The sequence below is a fragment of the Staurois parvus genome, unplaced genomic scaffold (assembly GCF_062004578.1).
Source record: "Staurois parvus isolate SC_StPar_1 unplaced genomic scaffold, SC_StPar_1.0 ptg000582l, whole genome shotgun sequence".
NCBI classification, from domain to species: domain Eukaryota; kingdom Metazoa; phylum Chordata; class Amphibia; order Anura; family Ranidae; genus Staurois; species Staurois parvus.
Window position 1 is genome coordinate 40,953 of NW_028318378.1, and position 20,651 is coordinate 61,603.

Below are 20,651 nucleotides of genomic sequence, written 5' to 3' on the forward strand. Positions count from 1 at the left end.
CACAGGGATGACCAGAGACTGCGGACAGCACAGGGATGACCAGAGACTGCGGACAGTACAGGGATGACCAGAGACTGCGGACAGCACAGGGATGACCAGAGACTGCGGACAGCACAGGGATGACCAGAGACTGCGGACAGCACAGGGATGACCAGAGACTGCGGACAGTACAGGAGATGACCAGAGACTGCGGACAGCACAGGGATGACCAGAGACTGCGGACAGCACAGGGATGACCAGAGACTGCTGACAGCACAGGGATGACCAGAGACTGCGGACACAGTACAGGGATGACCAGAGACTGCGGACAGCACAGGGATGACCAGAGACTGCGGACAGCACAGGGATGACCAGAGACTGCGGACAGTACAGGAGATGACCAGAGACTGCGGACAGCACAGAGATGACCAGAGACTGCGGACAGCACAGGGATGACCAGAGACTGCGGACAGCACAGGGATGACCAGAGACTGCGGACAGCACAGGGATGACCAGAGACTGCGGACAGTACAGGACCTTTGGGGAGGTGGGGAGCGGTACCTGAATTTGACAGGTACCCGCTCTTACTTCGGCAGAGTTTTTGTTTGATCTTACCTGTTCCTCGATCCAGCCGCGCGCTGTCTTCCCGGCTTCTGTAATGGCGCTCGGCATGACAGCCGGGTGCCCAGTGCGCATGAGCGAGAAGCACTTGCGCTTTGTGATTGGTCCGGCGGCTTCTGGGATCTGTCATGTGTCCCAGGTACTGCCTTACTATTCCCAAAAAGCACCGCTTCTTGCGCATGCGCACTGGGCACCCGGCTGTCATGCCCACACTACAGAAGCCGGAAGACAGCGTGCCGCTGGATAGAGGAACAGGTAAAAATAAGAGAAACATGAAACTTGGCAAAGAGCCACAGTATACAAAATATGATAAGAGGCAAAGAGCCGCATTCATTTTGGCCGGGAGCCGCACGCGGCTCGAGAGCCGTGTGTTCGCCACCCCTGCTAGAGAGGATGGGAAGGAGAAGGAGCCTAGAGAGGATGTGGAGGGGAAGGAGCATAGAGAGGATGGGGAGGGGAAGGAGCATAGAGAGGATGGGAAGGGGAAGGAGCCTAGAGAGGATGGGAAGGGGAAGGAGCCTAGAGAGGAAGGGGAGTGAAGGGAACCTAGAGAAATTGTAGGCAATTGAGCCAAGAGAGTTTGGGGAGGGGAAGGAGCCTAGAGTGTATGGGGGGGGTATGGAGCCTAGAAAGCATGGGGTGGGGAAGGACAACAGAGAGAATGAGAGAGGGAATCTGACTCTTGTCTTTATAATACGATATACTGGACTGTTACTTCATTCCCTATTTTTATATCGTCTTCTTACACCTGTCCTGATGAAGTGACACTTTGAAGCCATGAAACGCGTTGATGGTGTATTTTACATTCACTTGTCCAGTAAACACCGACCTTCTGAAGAAAACATTTCAGAGTTTCCTCCTTTACTATGGGCTCCTCTGCTGACCTCACCCTCATTTTTTCATGGGGTGAAAGTTCTCCACCGGGATCCAAATCCTGCTTAGTATATGATGATCCGGAATTCCCCGATGACCATGGAGGGTGACCACCCATTGACTTCAGTGAGGAGAGGGACATATTCTCCACAAGTCCTCAGATAGGTTGTCTGATCCCTGGATGGGTTCCCACAACCTCCCAGATGTGAGTACATGCACCGTACTTCTCCCCATCTTCTAGAACCATCTCCCACCTTCTGGTATCCATCACTACACTCAGTCCCATCTCTCCCATGGTCTTTTATCCTCTTCTCCCATCTCCTGATGGTTTGGAGGATTTCGACATATTGCTCTCATGACAGGTCTACTTTAATTGTATGCAGAGGGGAGGGGGAGGAGTACACAGACAGACTCCTCCCAGTGTTGGTTTATGAGGGGGACCTATAGGGTATTCTGCCCTGTCCAATCACAATATCCCCTGAGGAGCCCCCACTGTGTGCAGGTACCCCCCAGACATGAGACTGTCCTCCAATCTGGTCATTTCCTGATAGATCAGATGACACAGTCGTATCTATGAGGGTCTCTGTCATGTCATGTCTATGGGCCCCTTATTGTACTATAACCCCTCCCCCTCCTGACCTGTACTGGGAAATATCCTGGCTGTGATTGGTGAGGACAATACTGCTTTTATCTCCAATATTGTTCTATGGGTGGGATTTGTAGGAAGATTCTGTACAGAGGCTCCTATTCATTCACAAAAATTGACTATGCTTTTGTGATGAATGAACACAGGAGTGATTGGTATAAATCATTCTTTGTTCATTCAGGAAGGGGCTGGTAAATATGACATGCCAACCCCCCATTCTCTATCCTGAACACCACACTGATATCCAACCCCAGCTGCATCCAGTGTGGGGGGCAGGAGGGGAAGTCAGACAGCAGCACTGCACAGAGGGGGGCTGGGGCATCGGTAGGAGGTCCCAGCACAGAGGGGGAGTTTTAGTGATGGGGAAGTATTTGGACATTTTGATCTCCTTGTGGCTCCCCTACAACAGCTGAAGCCAGTGGGAGGGGAGAGAAAAAGCCAGAAGTAGGTGAGCCACAGATGGATGAATGCTGTGGGGGAGGGGGGATCAGTGCTGTGGAGGGATCAGTGCTGTGGGGGGACCAGTGTTGTGGGGAGATCAGTGCTGTGGGGGGGATCAGTGCTGTGGGGGGATCAGTGCTGCAGGGGGAGTGGGATGCATGCTGTGGGGGGATCAGTGCTGTGGGGGGATCAGTGCTGTGGGGGAAGGGGGATGGGTGCTGTGAGGGATCAGTACTGTGGATGCTGTGTGGGAGGGGGGATCAGTGCTGTGGAGGGATCAGTGCTGTGGGGGTACCAGTGCTGTGGGAGAACCAGTGTTGTGGGGGGAATCAGTGCTGTGGGGGGATCAGTGCTGCAGGGAACAGTGGGATGGATGCTGTGGGGGGATCAGTGCTGAAGGAGGATCAGTGCTGTGGGGGATCAGTGCTGTGGGGGAAGGGGGATGGGTGCTGTGGGGGATCAGTACTGTGGGGGGATCAGTGCTGCGGGGGGATCAGTGCTGTGGGGGGATGGGTGCTGTGGGGTGATCAGTGCTGCAGGGGGATGTTAGAGCTGCAGGGAGCCATCTTGGAGGACAGGCAGAGGGGCTGTGGAGTGGGGGGAAGTTCAGCAGACCAGGCACTCATAGCAGAAGGGGAAAGCCATGACAGTATGTTGTAGTCACCTGACCAGCTGGAAGCAGTTCTGTAGGTCAGTACGACATCAGTACATCCATGGCAGGGAAAGGGTTCAAGTGCCACCTAGGGGCCATTGTTCAGTAACAACGTTTTTCATCATCTCAATGGCACACCCCATCTTAGGGCTGGACATGTTGGGTATCTATTGACTCGGCACAACCTCATCTTTTATATTTTACAAACAAATTGGTAAAATAATGTATGTGTTCTCAAACATTACATTTAGTGTATTTTGCACTGATGGAGCGAATATCATGTGACATAAAAATCAGAACTCTCACCATTGTATTCTCCAGGGCCTCTGATGTCACAGAATAGATGTTTGGGGGTTTATCTCATCTTCAGGACCAAAATCTTCATTTTCCCATTTGTGCAAAATCATGCAGAAACAGCTCTGGCAGTGAGAGGGTCAATGTGGGCTAGATGGGATCACTCTGCTGGGGTCACACTGTACACATTAGAGCGCCCCCTAGCTGCAGCCTGGTAATAACATTGCTGGGAGGTCTATTCACTGCTACATACTTCCCACCTTTATAGAAACATATTCTGCAGCACAGTGGCTCAGTGGTTAGCACTTCCTCCTAGCAGCTCTAATGTTATTGATGCTGCTATCTCAACCACTTCCCTACCTGCCTGGAGTTTGCATGTTCTCCCTGTGCCTGCGTGGGTTTCCTCCGGGTACTCCGGTTTCCTCCCACCCTCCAAAGACATGCTGGAAGGTAATTGTCTCCTGTCTATATTGGCCCCTAGTATGTGTATGTATGAATGTATGTTAGGGACCTTAGACTGTAGGCTCCTCGGGGGCGGGGACTGATGGGTAATAAATCTGTAAATTGATGGCCCTATATAAGTAGCTGTAATCATCTAGGAGTCTGTTCATAAAACAATTGCACAGCAATACACCCGGTGAATGTGCCTGTCATTCCCTCTGTGTGAATGGGATGGGGGGAGTAGAGGGAGTAGGCTCTGTGCTGGGCGGGGTGAATGGTTTCCATGGAGATAAAATGGAGAATACCACATTTGGCAATAAGATGGTTCTAATTTCTATGATACTTAGCGCCATCTAAAGGCCAGAAAAGTATGACATTTATTTATTGACTTTGTAAAATCATCCTTGCCCCTAGGTGGATGCTGCACCCATCCCCCGCCGGCTCCAAGTGTGAGAACTCAGCGATCACGTGATTGCTGACCATGAGTTCTCACAGCCGTTCTGAGCAGAGAGCGGTGACTGCCCTGCCCCCCCCCCCACACTCACTGGGCTGTGGAGGGGGAGGGTGCAGCTGGTCTAGACTCTGATGTCGGGATCTTTCCCCAGCCTGGACCGGCTGAGTGACGTCAGCTGACAGCGGGCTTCACCTGAAAACGGGTCACAGGAGTTCAGAATGAACTGCACTCTTCTGATCCACAGGAGAAGTACAGACAAAAGAGCTTTGCCTGAACTTCTCCTTCAAAGAATATGTTCCTCCAACATGTCCTATTCCTGATCTGTGCCGGCTGTCCCATGTCCTGGTATGAAGACGTCTCCTCTTCTCTCTGTATTGCTTCCTTTGTGTGAGATCCCCGGTGATCCTGCCAGTGACTCTGATTTCCTATTGGAACTCAGCGTGGTCAGTTCTCTAGCTGTGCTGGGAGCTCAGTCTGCTCTCCTCCAATCATCAGACTTGTCCTGCCATCCCCCTCCCTGCACAGCCATTCACTGGGGAGACCAGTGAACAGAAGACAAGTGATCAGATGAATAGTTGTAAGCAAGATGTCACTTCCTGATATCATTGCTTACTACTAGTGAAATCTGTGACTGATCACCGAGGTCACATGGTACAGGGCTATTCCCAACAGACTTGTACCATGTGACAAGCTGTGACCAATCACAGCTCTCACAGTATTTCTCAATGGCTGCAGGAATGCAGCCGGAATGAAGGAGAAATTATTGCTTTTACAGCATTTATGGGTGTAAAAAAAACATAAATAATATAAAAAAAAATAAAAATGTAAAAAAATTTTTGAAAAATTCAAATTTTTGGTTATAAACTAATTTTATTTTTTTTTACTAAAAAGATATCTGAATACATTTTGGCCAAGATTTATGAAGAAAGATTATTTGCAAAATTTTATAAGAAAAACTTTTTTTTCAAAATTTTTGGACATTTTCATTTATATAGCAAAAAAAAAATTCCAGCAGTTAATAAATACCACCAAGATAAAATTTTATCGGTCTCAGAGTGCGGGAGTGTGACCTCAGAGTGCGGGAGTGTGACCTCAGAGTGCGGGAGTGTGACCTCAGAGTGCGGGAGTATGGCCTCAGAGTACGGAAGTGTGACCTCAGAGTGCGGGAGTGTGACCTAAAAAACATTTCCCGCACTCATAACAGGAATACGGCTTCTCCCGTGTGAGATCTCTGATGTTTGTGCAGACTGGACTTCTCTGAAAAACATTTTCCACACTCAGGACAGGAATATGGCTTCTCCCCGTGTCAGAAATCTGATGTCTGACAAGTTTTGCTTTTTTTTACAAAACATTTCCCGCACTCAAGACAGGAATATGGCTTCTCCCTGTGTGAGATCTCTGATGTATGAAAAGACTGGACTTGCATGAAACACATTTCCTGCACTCAGGACAGGAATATGGCTTCTCTCCTGTGTGAGAACTCTGTTTGCGCAGACTGGACTTTTCTGAAAAACATTTCCCACACTCTGGACAGGAATATGGCTTCTCCCCCATGTGAGAAATCTGATGTCTGACAAGTTTTGCTTTTTTTACAAAATATTTCCCACAATCAAGACAGGAATATTGCTTCTCCCTGTGTGAGAAATCTGATGTCTGACAAGTTTTGATTTTTCTACAAAACATTTCCCGCACTCAGGACAGGAATATGGCTTCTCCCCCCTTTGAGATCTCTGATGGCTGTTAAGATTAGACTTTACTGAAAAACATTTCCCTCACTCAGTACAAGAATACGGCTTCTCCCCGTGTGAGATCTCTGATGTTTGTGCAGACTGGCCTTCTTTGAAAAACATTTCCCGCACTCAGGACAGGAATATGGCTTCTCCCCTGTGTGAGATCTCTGATGTTTGACAAGTATTGATTTTTTTACAAACCATTTCCCACACTCATGACAGGAATAAGGCTTCTCCCCTGTGTGAGATCTCTGATGTATGAAAAGATTGGACTTGCATGAAAAACATTTCCCACACTGAGTACAGGAATATGGCTTCTCTCCCGTGTGAGAAATCTGATGTCTGACAAGTGTTGATTTTTCTACAAAACATTTCCCGCACTCAGGACAGGAGTATGGCTTTTCCCCCGTGAGATTTCTGATGGCGGTTAAGATTGGACTTTACTGAAAAACATTTCCCACACTCAGAACAAGAATACGGCATCTCCCCTGTATGAGATCACTGATGTGTGTGCAGATCTGACTTCCTTGAAAAACATTTCCCGCACTCAGGACAGGAATACAGCTTCTCCCCCGTGTGAGAAATCTGATGTGTGGAAAGATGGAACTTCCTTGAAAAACATTTCCTGCATTCAGGACAGGAATACGGCTTCTCCCGTGTGAGAACTCTGATGTTTGTGCAGATGTCTGTAAAGATTGGACTTTACTGAAAAACATTTCCCGCACTCAGGACAGGAATACGGCTTCTCCCCTGTGTGACATCTTTTATGCACATTAAGACTGGATGTAGAACAGAACCCCTTCCCGCACTCAGGACAGGAATACGACTTCTCCCTCGTATGAGATCTCTGATGTTTATGAAGATAGGACGTCAATGAAAAGCATTTCCTGCACTCAGGACAGGAATACGGCTTCTCTCCTGTGTGAGATCTCTGATGTGTGTAGAGATTGGACTTATCTGAAAAACATTTCCCGCACTCAGGACAGGAATATGGCTTCTCCCCTGTGTGAGATCTCTGATGTCTGTAAAGAACGGACTTCTGTGAAAAACATTTCCCACACTCAGGACAGGAATACAATTTCTCCCCTGTGTGAGATGTTTTATGCCTATTAAGTTTGTATTTAGAATAGAACCTCTTCCTGCACTCAGTACAGGAGAACCTCTTCCCTGTTGGAAGGCCGGCCCGGTCCCGCACAGTCTGAGGTTCCTCAGGATACGAGGAATCCGATGGTCCATCTACACTGGGTGGTGCCGGATGGACATTGGAGGGAGCCGGGTTTTCTCCTGGACTATACTGTGTGATGTCCTCATCTTCTACTTTCCAGTCTGGAGACAAAGTGAGACAATCCTCTGAGGTTTTCCTCATCTCCCGGCCATGGACTAAAATACAAAGACAAAGAGGATTACTAGACAGGAGCTGATTGGTTCCCCCAAACCAGGACTCCGCCCACATCAGGCAGCTTGGTCTCTGAGGAGCTTACAATTCCACCCTCAAGGGAACTAGGAAATGGCTCCTCTGATCTCCTACCAGGTCATTTCTTTATTCATGGACCTTAGTCAGAGAGTGAGGAAACAACCAGAACTGTCTTTTATAGGAGGGACAGTGATGAGGGGATTATAGGACGAGGGTCCCCACCCCCTCTATCACTCATCGCCATCTTCCCAACACAAGAAGTACTGCACTTCCTTATTTAGTCCATGATTTAGTCATGAAGAACAGCGGGGCTGAGCCCCACCAGAGGTCAGAGAGTGAGGATAGGGGGAGAACAACTAAGATGAAGACTGGACTGATCCTGAAGACCACCATCATTGGGCTATTGACTCCTCCCTCATTATCACTTTCTGTTTAAGGGTCCAAAGTTGGAGGATGTTATCACATTATTATCACCATGTAAAAGTCTGTGCACCAATCACATCATCCGATATAAAATGTCCAGCTGGGAGGAAATGGGGGGAACAAAAGAGACTCCATATTAGTGTATATATAGCAGTGGGGGGAGGGGGGAGAGAAGAAGTCAGGACTATGTAATGTACAACATAGAGTATATAGTGCAGGGGTCAGGAGTATGTAATGTACAACATAGAGTATATAGTGCAGGGGTCAGGAGTATGTAATGTACAACATAGAGTATATAGTGCAGGGGTCAGGAGTATGTAATGTACAACATAGAGTATATAGTGCAGGGGTCAGGAGGATGTAATGTACAACATAGAGTATATAGTGCAGGGTCAGGAGTATGCAACGTACAACATAGAGTATATAGTGCAGGGGTCAGTAGTATGTAATGTACAACATAGAGTATATAGTGCAGGGGTCAGGAGTATGTAATGTACAACATAGAGTATATAGTGCAGGGGTCAGGAGTATGTAATGTACAACATAGAGTATATAGTGCAGGGGTCAGGAGTATGTAATGTACAACATAGAGTATATAGTGCAGGGGTCAGGAGTATGTAATGTACAACATAGAGTATATAGTGCAGGGGTCAGGAGGATGTAATGTACAACATAGAGTATATAGTGCAGGGTCAGGAGTATGCAACGTACAACATAGAGTATATAGTGCAGGGGTCAGTAGTATGTAATGTACAACATAGAGTATATAGTGCAGGGGTCAGGAGTATGTAATGTACAACATAGAGTATATAGTGCAGGGGTCAGGAGGATGTAATGTACAACATAGAGTATATAGTGCAAGGGTCAGGAGTATGTAATGTACAACATAGAGTATATAGTGCAGGGGTCAGGAGTATGTAATGTACAGCATAAAGTATTTAGTGCAGGGGTCAGGAGTATGTAATGTACAACATAGAGTATATAGTGCAGGGGTCAGGAGTATGTAATGTACAACAAAAAGGATATAGTGCAGGGGTCAGGAGTTTGTAATGTACAACAAAAAGGATATAGTGCAGGGGTCAGGAGTTTGTAATGTACAACATAGAGTATATAGTGCAGGGGTCAGGAGTATGTAATGTACAACAAAAAGGATATAGTGCAGGGGTCAGGAGTTTGTAATGTACAACACAGAGTATATAGTGCAGGGGTCAGGAGTATGTAATGTACAACAAAAAGGATATAGTGCAGGGGTCAGGAGTTTGTAATGTACAACATAGAGTATATAGTGCAGGGGTCAGGAGTATGTATTGTACAACATAGAGTATATAGTGCAGGGGTCAGGAGTATGTAATGTACAGCATAAAGTATTTAGTGCAGGGGTCAAGAGCATGTAATGTACAACAGAAAGTATATAGTTTAGGGTTCAGGAGTATGTAATGTACAACATAGTGTATATACTGCAGGGGTCAGGAGTATGTAATGTACAACATAGAGTATATAGTGCAGGGGTCAGGAGTATGTAATGTACAACATAGAGTATATAGTGCAGGGGTCAGGAGGATGTAATGTACAACATAGAGTATATAGTGCAGGGGTCAGGAGTATGTAATGTACAACATAGAGTATATAGTGCAGGGGTCAGGAGTATGTAATGTACAACATAGAGTATATAGTGCAGGGGTCAGGAGGATGTAATGTACAACATAGAGTATATAGTGCAGGGTCAGGAGTATGCAACGTACAACATAGAGTATATAGTGCAGGGGTCAGTAGTATGTAATGTACAACATAGAGTATATAGTGCAGGGGTCAGGAGTATGTAATGTACAACATAGAGTATATAGTGCAGGGGTCAGGAGGATGTAATGTACAACATAGAGTATATAGTGCAGGGGTCAGGAGTATGTAATGTACAACATAGAGTATATAGTGCAGGGGTCAGGAGTATGCAATGTACAACATAGAGTATATAGTGCAGGGGTCAGGAGTATGTAATGTACAACATAGAGTATATAGTGCAGGGGTCAGGAGTATGTAATGTACAACATAGAGTATATAGTGCAGGGGTCAGGAGTATGTAATGTACAACATAGAGTATATAGTGCAGGGGTCAGGAGTATGTAATGTACAGCATAAAGTATTTAGTGCAGGGGTCAGGAGGATATAATGTACAACAGAAAGTATATAGTTTAGGGTTCAGGAGTATGTAATGTACAACATAGTGTATATACTGCAGGGGTCAGGAGTATGTAATGTACAACATAGAGTATATAGTGCAGGGGTCAGGAGTATGTAATGTACAACATAGAGTATATAGTGCAGGGGTCAGGAGTATGTAATGTACAACATAGAGTATATAGTGCAGGGGTCAAGAGCATGTAATGTACAACAGAAAGTATATAGTTTAGGGTTCAGGAGTATGTAATGTACAACATAGAGTATATAGTGCAGGGGTCAGGAGTATGTAATGTACAACATAGAGTATATAGTGCAGGGGTCAGGAGTATGTAATGTACAACATAGAGTATATAGTGCAGGGGTCAGGAGTATGTAATGTACAACATAGTGTATATACTGCAGGGGTCAGGAGTATGTAATGTACAACATAGAGTATATAGTGCAGGGGTCAGGAGTATGTAATGTACAACATAGAGTATATAGTGCAGGGGTCAGGAGTATGTAATGTACAACATAGTGTATATACTGCAGGGGTCAGGAGTATGTAATGTACAACATAGAGTATATAGTGCAGGGGTCAGGAGTATGTAATGTACAACATAGAGTATATAGTGCAGGGGTCAGGAGTATGCAATGTACAACATAGAGTATATAGTGCAGGGGTCAGGAGTATGTAATGTACAACATAGAGTATATAGTGCAGGGGACAGGAGTATGGAATGTACAACATAGAGTATATAGTGCAGGGGTCAGGAGTATGCAATGTACAACATAGAGTATATAGTGCAGGGGTCAGGAGTATGTAATGTACAACATAGAGTATATAGTGCAGGGGTCAGGAGTATGTAATGTACAACATAGAGTATATAGTGCAGGGGTCAGGAGTATGGAATGTACAACATAGAGTATATAGTGCAGGGGTCAGGAGTATGTAATGTACAACATAGAGTATATAGTGCAGGGGTCAGGAGTATGTAATGTACAACATAGAGTATATAGTGCAGGGGTCAGGGGTATGGAATGTACAACAGAGTATATAGTGCAGGGGTCAGGAGTATGTAATGTACAACATAGAGTATATAGTGCAGGGGTCAGGAGGATGTAATGTACAACACAGAGTATATAGTGCAGGGGTCAGGAGGATGTAATGTACAACATAGAGTATATAGTGCAGGGGTCAGGAGTATGTAATGTACAATATAAATTATATAGTGTAATGGTCAGGACTCATAATATTGGTATTCAGTAATTTAAGGGTTGCTTGTCTCCCATCTCCTGAGACTGCACTCAGTGACTTGGGTCTGAGACACTACAGACATATCCCTCCACCCTGCACAGTCAGCAGATAACAGAGAAGGTCCCCTGGAGGAGTCAGGCACAAGGCAGGAGACCCCAGTCACATGTCCTGGGTGCCTACATTATGCAATGCTTATAGGAAAAATCAACATTTTCCTGCCAGCTGAACCCCAGAACCTCCATAAATCCAGTCTAGAGACATAAATTGTGTCTGCAGCACAGAGAAGGAAGATTATCCGAGAGAAATCCAGGAATACAGGACGGGGAACACAGCTCAGGAAAGTGACCAGGGGATTACAGGCTGATATCACCCAGTCCCCGCCCTACTCTGGACCAATCAGTGAGCAGTATGGGTGGAGGAATGGATTTAGTGTTCATGACCCACCTGTGCTGATCTCTGTAGGAGTGTCCTCCTCTATAAATGTCCCCGTTATTCCATCCTCCTCCATAGACTGCTGATCATCCCTCACATACGCCTCTTCTTCTTCTGCTTTCACCTCAAATTCTATATCGATTGGATCTCCACTCTAAATCAAGGAAATGAGAGAGAATATCATCTGTAAAATGTAAGGTCACATAAACATCCACACATTGTCTCCATGAGTCCATGTTCTAGATGCTCCATCCCACCAACCTTGCAATAGTGAGGGATGGTGTGACCTTCCTGTGTGGAATCCCGGGAATACAGAGGACGGGGACATCTCTCTGGTGGGTTCCCATGACTGGATCCATCTGTAGGAAACACACACACACACACACTGACTGAATCCATTGTTTCTATGTGTTTATCAGATGATGGGGGATCTAGGTGGATCCTCCGTACTGCTCTCTCCTTTACAATAAAGTCTCCTCTTACCCGGTGATGTGAGGGGCGGCTGATTGTCCATCATGACGTCCTTGTAGAGATCCTTGTGTCCTTCTAAATACTCCCACTCCTCCATGGAGAAATAGACAGTGACACCCTGACACCTTATAGGAACCTGACACACACAATGATACAGTCACCATCCAGACACATCCCTTGTCTGTTACTGGAGAATGTCCCAGAATTCCCGGCACCGCTCACCTCTCCTGTCAGCTGATGGACCATCATGGTGGTCAGTTCCAGAATCTTCTGCTCTTTCTCCCTCTCAGGTATCAGAGAATGAGATGGAGGCACCATGGTGAGGCTCTGGGTTCTGCTCCATCCTCCTGAGATTGGCTCCCCACTAGACTTCTTCTTTACAACATAATCCTACAGATCAGGAGACAAATAAAACAATATCAATCACCTGACATCATCTAAATGTGTGCAAAAATAAAATGGTCTATTGACCAGAATAGACAAGAGTGATGTCATGTGACCTCCCAGAATCCTCCTCACCTGTCCGGTCAGGTCTGTGTTTTATTAATAGAGATGAGAGTGATGTCATGTGACCTCCCAGAATCCTCCTCACCTCTCCGGTCAGGTCTGTGTTTTATTAATAGAGATAAGAGTGATGTCATGTGACCTCCCAGAATCCTCCTCACCTCTCCGGTCAGGTCTGTGTTTTAATAATAGAGATAAGAGTGATGTCATGTGACCTCCCAGAATCCTCCTCACCTCTCCGGTCAGCAGGTAGATGATCTCCAGGGTGAGGTTTAGTATCTTCTCAGTCATGTGACTCCGGTCCTCCTCCATCCTCATTGGTGCCATCATGTGATCTATACAGGTCTCCTTGTAGACGGATAACTTTGGGAAATGAAAGTAAGAATGATTTGGATGGTATTGGTCACACAATAATAGGATGTGGATGTGAGGGGGGAATAGGAGGGTTGCTGGACATTTAAAGTGTAACTAAAGACAAACCACTTGTTTCATTTTGTATAGAGTAAGGGAGGGTTATAACCTCTGTCAGGTGTTTTTGCCATCTGTGTCCCATTGGGGAGATTTCCCTTCACTTCCTGTCTCATAACCAAAACAAGAAGTGAGAAGAAATCCCCCAAAGTGAGGGAATTCTGGGTTGTCACCAGAACTAGTTTCCCCATTGGAGGATTTACCCTCTATTAGTGTTCTGATGTCAACCCAAAATTTGGGGCTCTCTTTCACTCTTGGTTATAATGGTCACCGGGACAAATGGGGGCACAAACCGCTATAAAAACTGACAGATGCTCTAATTCCTCTCCACTCCAAAACTAAAAAGAAAAAAGTTTTCCCTTTAATTATACCTTAAGAACTACCGCCCCCCATGGGAACACGTTTACTTTAGACTGTTTAGTGTTTAGACCACAGAACTCTCTTGGTCTGCGGATCAGAAATCCCCTTTTCTCTGTTGGGTTTGTTTGGTCTCTGAACTGGTTTTGATGAGTTTTAGATCTGCAGACAAGGGATGATAAATGGTTACATAGTCGGTAAGGTTGACTAAAGACACCCGTCCCTCCAGTTCAGCCGCAGTGTGTGTATCTGCGTGTCTATGGCACCATCCTCTTCCATATCCCTTTACATTGTGTGCCCTAAGAAACACATCTAAAAGGTTTGTGAATGTATCTACACTCCCCGCTGACACACCAACTGTGGAAGGGAGTTCCACATCCTTACCGCTCTAACAGTAAAGAACCTAACACACAGTTTAACCACTTGACCTCCAGAAGGTATTACCCCTTCATGACCAGGTTATTTTTTGCTGTTCAGCACTGCACTACTTTAACGGCAAATAGCTCGGTCATGCAACACTGAACCCAAATGCAATTGATATAATTTTTTCACACAAATGGAGCTTTCTTTTGGTGGTATTTGATCACCACTGGGGTTTTTTATGTATGTAACACACTGCATTGTTGCTAATTGCAGATTGTTAAATGGCCACAAGATGGCTGTGCTCTGCAGTTCAGATGACACAGGAAATTGTACAGAAACGCTGAGAATGCTGGGACTTGTATGCTGCAAGCAGGATTTCTTCATTCAGTTCAGCTGACATAGAACTACAGATCCCAAGTCAGTGAGTAAAGGGACTGGAGCGTATAAAAGGAGAAAAGCCCAGGAGGAGAGGAGAAGAGAGGCAGGGTGCGTGTGAGAACAGAGTGCCGATCCAGGAGGCCTCAGGCTGGATCAGACTGATTCAGAGGATGGAGAAGGGAATTTCCAGATTGTTGATCGTACTGAGAGGCAGGATAGTCCATCCTGCATGTAGGTGGATCGAGTCATCTGCATTGACACCACTATCTCCATGGGAAGACAGCCAGAAAAGGGGCCCCCCAGCAACAAGGACATCATTTCACACCACTACCTCAAAGGACTGGTGAGAGAGTTCCTAACCCACACCACACCACCATGTGATACAGGTTCCATAGTTGTTGTTGCCGGTTACTAAAGTCCAGGATTCTTACAATACAGACTGCCACATAGAGACACAGTCTCTGTAGCCCAATCAGTGCTGCGGCCTATCTACACCAGAAGCCCATTGAAGTATCACACACAGTATATCAGCCCTAATAGATTCTGTTGCCTGATTGGCAGGAACTGGAAAAAAGTAAAATCATATTACCTCCGGCCTGTTCTACACAAAGTTCCACCAGCCAAGTCTCACACTAAAGGGACATACTTCTGCTGAAGTCTGCTCTCACCCTCCTCAGTTTGAGTAACCACCAGACCCAAGTAAACTCCTAGATTGCTGCCTTTATTGAAGGGGAACTCTGCTTGCTGTGTCCTCATCACCAGGGAAGGGACATTTTCTCATGAAGAAAAGGGATGACCCCTCCACTGTACACCAACGTAAAGAGCTCCACCAAAGCCAGCAGAAGAGTCTTTCCTGCATTGGGTGATGGGATTTATATGGGACTTTCTGCTTGTTGAAACCCTCAGAGAGTTCAGCACTGGTTCTGTTTACTGGGAGCCCACAAGGGAGCAAGTCTAACATTCCTAATCTCCCCTTTTCTGCCTGTTTGGGGAACGTTCTCTGGGTAGGAGAGAAACAATAAAACTCTGAGTCCTGGAGGACAATTTGGTCTATTTAACGTGGTATTGTGCTGTAATATGTTGTTTATTTCTCCTGAACGGTTCATAGTTTCTCACATCAGTCATCGATTCTTCATGTGTATATTGCTGCTAATCTGACTCTAATACAGACTGATTTACTATTCATTCAATGCTATGTGATTATTGTGTGTTATAGCCGGGGGGAACACCTGACCAAGGTATTACAATGGTGTCAGCAGGGGTTGTGCAGCAGCCAGGGCTCAGAAGTGAACAGGGAACCCAAAATACTCAGCGGCTCTTGAGGGGGTAGTGCTACATATAAATGAAAAAAGACCAACATTAAAAAAAAACTATATTTTCTACTTTCTGTTATTAAAAATACCTGATCAAATCTCATTTCTTTGTAAACTTAGGCCAAAATGTATTCCACTACTTGTCTTTGGAAAACAATCCCCAGTAAGTGTATATTAATTGTTGTGTGTGAAAGTTATAGCGTCTACAAATTACGGGATATATACTAGAATCTACGCAGCTTTTAAGCAGCTCTGACTTTCTATTGCCTATCACATTTCTTGAGGTGCTAAAATGCCAGGACAGTACACACAAGAGTAGATGATGCTTGGAGTAAACTTCCAGCAGAGGTAGTGAGCCAGTCAGCAGTAAATAGCTTCAAACATGCTTGGGATAAGCATAGCTCTATACTCAAACAAAACGTTACCAAACAAACCCCACCCACCTCCCCCCCAAAAGAACTCGGTGGACCACACAGTTTTTTCTGCCTTCACTTTTCTATGTTTCTAAATTACCTCATTTTTGGAAAGTAGAAAGTCTGAGGTATTTTCTTGGAGGCATGTTGAATCCATGGAAGATTTTATTTTTTGCCACAAGTATTTGGGATATGACAAAAATTTTATTTTTCTTTACACAAAGTTGTCACTTTAATGAGATATTTCTCACACATGCCATGGGTATATGTGTAATTACAGCCCCAAACAAGTACAGCCTATCCATGTACAGGGCCCAAAATCCAATCAGCACCTTCAGGCTTTCAAGGGGCATTAATTATTCATTGGATGTCCTGAATACTTATCACAGTTTTGGAGACTCTAAAATGCCCCAATAGTACAAACACCCCTAAATGACCCTTTTTTGGAAAGTCGACACTCCAAGGGATTTGATCAGTGGCATGCTGAGTATTTTGCAGATCTCATTTTATTGTCACAAGGTTTTGAGGAATGAAAGAGGAAAATAAAAAATATTTTTTTCTTCATTTTCCAAAAGCCTGGGAGGCGTAGACTTCAACTACCAAATAATGAAGCCATTGTTAACCACCTGCAGAGCTAGACATTGGTACAAAAAAGTGTCTATATATTTATGTCAATTGGCTCTATACCAGCAATGTGCAAACTATGGCCCGCGGGCTGTATACGGCCCGGCGGACCTTTTAATCCGGCCCGCGGAGCTAGGCTCCCGCTAGGCTCCTCTCACAGTCCGCCCTGAAGACCGGTGTAGCATGAAAATCTGTCTCCTATGAGGATCTGTCCCCCTCGACGTATCTGCGCATGTGCCGGAGATCGCCGATCAGCTGCTAATGCCTGAAACTGGCACATGTGCAGATACGTCGAGGGGGACAGATCCTCATAGGAGACAGATTTTCATGCTACACCGGAAATGGGAACACGGCGAGAGGAACGCACGGAGCAAAGGTAAGTGAATTGACACGGGGGGACTTGGGGACTTAATATGGGGGATGAATTAATATGGGGAATAAATTACTATATGGGGGATGAATTACTATAGGGGGATGAATTACTATAGGGGGGATGAATTACTATATGGGGGATGAATTACTATGGGGGATGAATTACTATGGGGGATGAATTACTATGGGGGATGAATTACTATATGGGGGATGAATTACTATATGGGGGATGAATTACTATGGGGGATGAATTACTATATGGGGGATGAATTACTATATGGGGGATGAACTACTATGGGGGATGAATTACTATGGGGGATGAATTACTATGGGGGATGAATTACTATGGGGGATGAATTACTATATGGGGGATGAATTACTATATGGGGGATGAATTACTATGGGGATGAATTACTATGGGGGATGAATTACTATATGGGGGATGAATTACTATATGAGGGATGAATTACTATATGGGGAATGAATTACTATAGGGGGGATGAATTACTATATGGGGGATTAATTACTATGCTTACTATGGGGGAATATTACTATACTTACTATGGATGACACATACACATCATTCATCTACTCTTGGTCCGGCCCCCGGGTCCAATATATGAACCCATTGCGGCCCTCAAGTCAAAAAGTTTGCCCACCCCTGCTCTATACAATGCTTTTGTTATTTACAAAGCTACTGGAAGAACTGGATCCTTCCTAAAATATCAGGAAGAGATCATCACTGCCTTTTAGTATCCAGAAGGCACTGTGACCCAAAGCTCAAATCCAGATGCAGTTATCCGGCTGCATGAGAGGCATTTTCCTGTTGTCCTCCCACCTACCTCAACACAAAAGTCGCCCCAAAAATTATGTATCTGTGGTAAACATGGAATAAGGGGAGAAACTCCAGGGTACAGCATGGCACAGTATAGGGGTCCACACAATTCAGCACAGTACGGGTCTCTAAAGATCATAGGTAGTCAGGAAAAATATATATATATTTTTTTTAAATAATGTTATATTGTTACTGTGTTATTGTTAACTGTTATTTGCTTTGCAGGAACACCAGTCAGCTGCAGCATTGATCGGTGTATTCTGACGCTGACACAGATAGGCCTTTCAACAACACCAGAGGCCATGTAAATTTGGACCTTTGTGTCTGAATGGAAGACAGGATAAATACATCACATTTGTCCTTCCATTTTACTCGAGTAGTTCTTCATTCAAAAGCAGAATTTTTCCCCTCTCTAAGTGGGGTGTTACCAAGCCACTGGGGAAAGCCTTTGTGATTAGATCGCATGGTGCCATAGCAGCCAATTTCTTGAAGGAACAAATGTCTAAAAAGTTGCATGCTAGCATAAAGGTTCTCCACGTACAAATGGTACCCCATATTCAACAAGGGTGACAACAAATCCCACACTATCTAACCACTGCTCTCCATGTAGTCTGGACATCGGGGGCCATTGCAGCAGAGAACACAGGTATAAGATGAATCGGGTCTGTGGACTAATGAGCACAATTCATTCTTTGTAAGGGCCTTGTCAAGGGTTAGGCCCAAAAAAGCTTTAAATTCAGAAACCGTGACAGGTTTGAACTCGAATATCCTGGCAAACTTTGAATTTGCATTGGCAGAGATGTATTGTTGGGCATTAGGATTGCTTTGGTGCACAATCAAAGTGTAGAGGTCTTCAGTGAAAAACAGCTAAAAAAAATCAAGGGGCGTTGTTAAATTCGCTGTTTCCACCTGAACCCTGGGCTGTGAATGGGGGGATGATGGGTGCTGCTGAATCTGGGGGAAGCCAATTAAGGTTTGCAGGCACCTCTGGAAGGACACTATGGGCTCTACAGGCCTGTGCTTGAATTCTTGGTGGATGCAGTTGCATAATGCTACGAGTGCTAGCCACCTCACCAGCTTATACTGCACTTGGGACTCACCACTTCACCATGAAATACTGCAGTGCTGATGTATAAAAGGCTAGGAAGTACTAGTACACTGGTGCTTGTCAATCCACCAAAAGGTAGTGCAGTGCTAGTACTGTCACTGTGCTGCATATGAGAATAATCCTGCATTTCTAGCACCTCAGCAACCTGGGAATGGGGTTGGGTGTGCCTGATCTTAGCAGGGACCTCTTCACCATCATCAGAGCTACCTGCTGGGGTGTCACTGCTCTCTACAGGTTCATAATCTGAGCCTGATTCTGATAGTGAGGCTTCCCCTTCACTCTCATCTGTCATGCTGGGAATCCTGTACGCCTCCCTAGGGAACCTTTTCTTGGACACTAAATTTACAGGTACTTAGTGGTGACTATGGGAAAAAGAGCTCCTGGCTAGCAATCAGGGACTGCTTGTGTGCTAGAAATAAAATGATCTGCTAGTGGTAGGAGAGATCAGGCTCAGATGTTGCTGACACTGTGTTTTGCAGACAATGTATCAGAGATGGCAGTGATCTGAAAAATTATACTGACATTGCATTTGTTGGGGGGGGGGGCTAAATGCAAGTGGTGGCAGTGATCGGGGCTGATCCTACTAACACTGCATTTATGGGGACACCATTCCATCGGGAGATCCATGTGCTCCAATCCCAACATCTAGAGCATGCATTTATCCATCAGGTGCTAAAGGGGTGTAACCACATATTAACACCAGAAATTCTAAGGCCCCTCTGCACACTGCTATATACCCTTCAAGCAGACTATGCAATACATAGGGATAATTAGTTCACACATATTGCAATACATGCTTAAGCTGGCCAACTGCATCAAAGTGATCCCTCTATGGCCAGTCCTACACAATGGGGAGAGCTACAAGGTTCAGGTCTGGCTACTGACCCAACAATACAACAAACAAGAGATCCCTGTGCTCATATCCCAACAGCTAGTGCATGCACTAGCTGTTGGGATTTGAGCACACACTAGCTGTTGGGATGTGAGGACAGGGATCTCTTGTTTGTTGTATTGTTGGGTCAGTAGCCAGACCTGAACCTTGTAGCTCTCCCCCCATTGTGTCTTTTCCCCTATGCTAGCATTGTGTCCACAGTAGCACTCGCGTAGGCAGGGCAGAGTAGGACTGGCCATAGAGGGATCACTTTGACACAGTTGGCCAGCTTGTATGTTGTATTGTTGGGTCAGTAGCCAGACCTGAACCTTGTAGCTCTCCCCATTGTATAGGACTGGCCATAGAGGGATCACTTTGACGCAGTTGGCAGCTTAAGCCTGTATTGTAATATGTGTGAACTAAATATCCCGATTTATTGCATAGTCTGCTTGAAGGGTATATACCAGTGTGCAGAGGGGCCTTAGAATTTCTACCATTCCATCGGGGACACTAGTATAGTTCTGACCGTGACCAGGATACCAGTCCAGAGAAACACTATACTAGTGATCAGCAATTTATAGTGTGACTGTGATAATGTGGCAGCCAATCAGAGACTGGCAGTAACTGACACTGACTGGGGGGGACACTAACTGATGTCACCAATGACACTAATACAGAGATCTGTGATAATACTGTACACTGTCACTGTACTTATGACACTGGCTGGGTGATGGGTGATCAGGAAGGCAATCAAGGGGT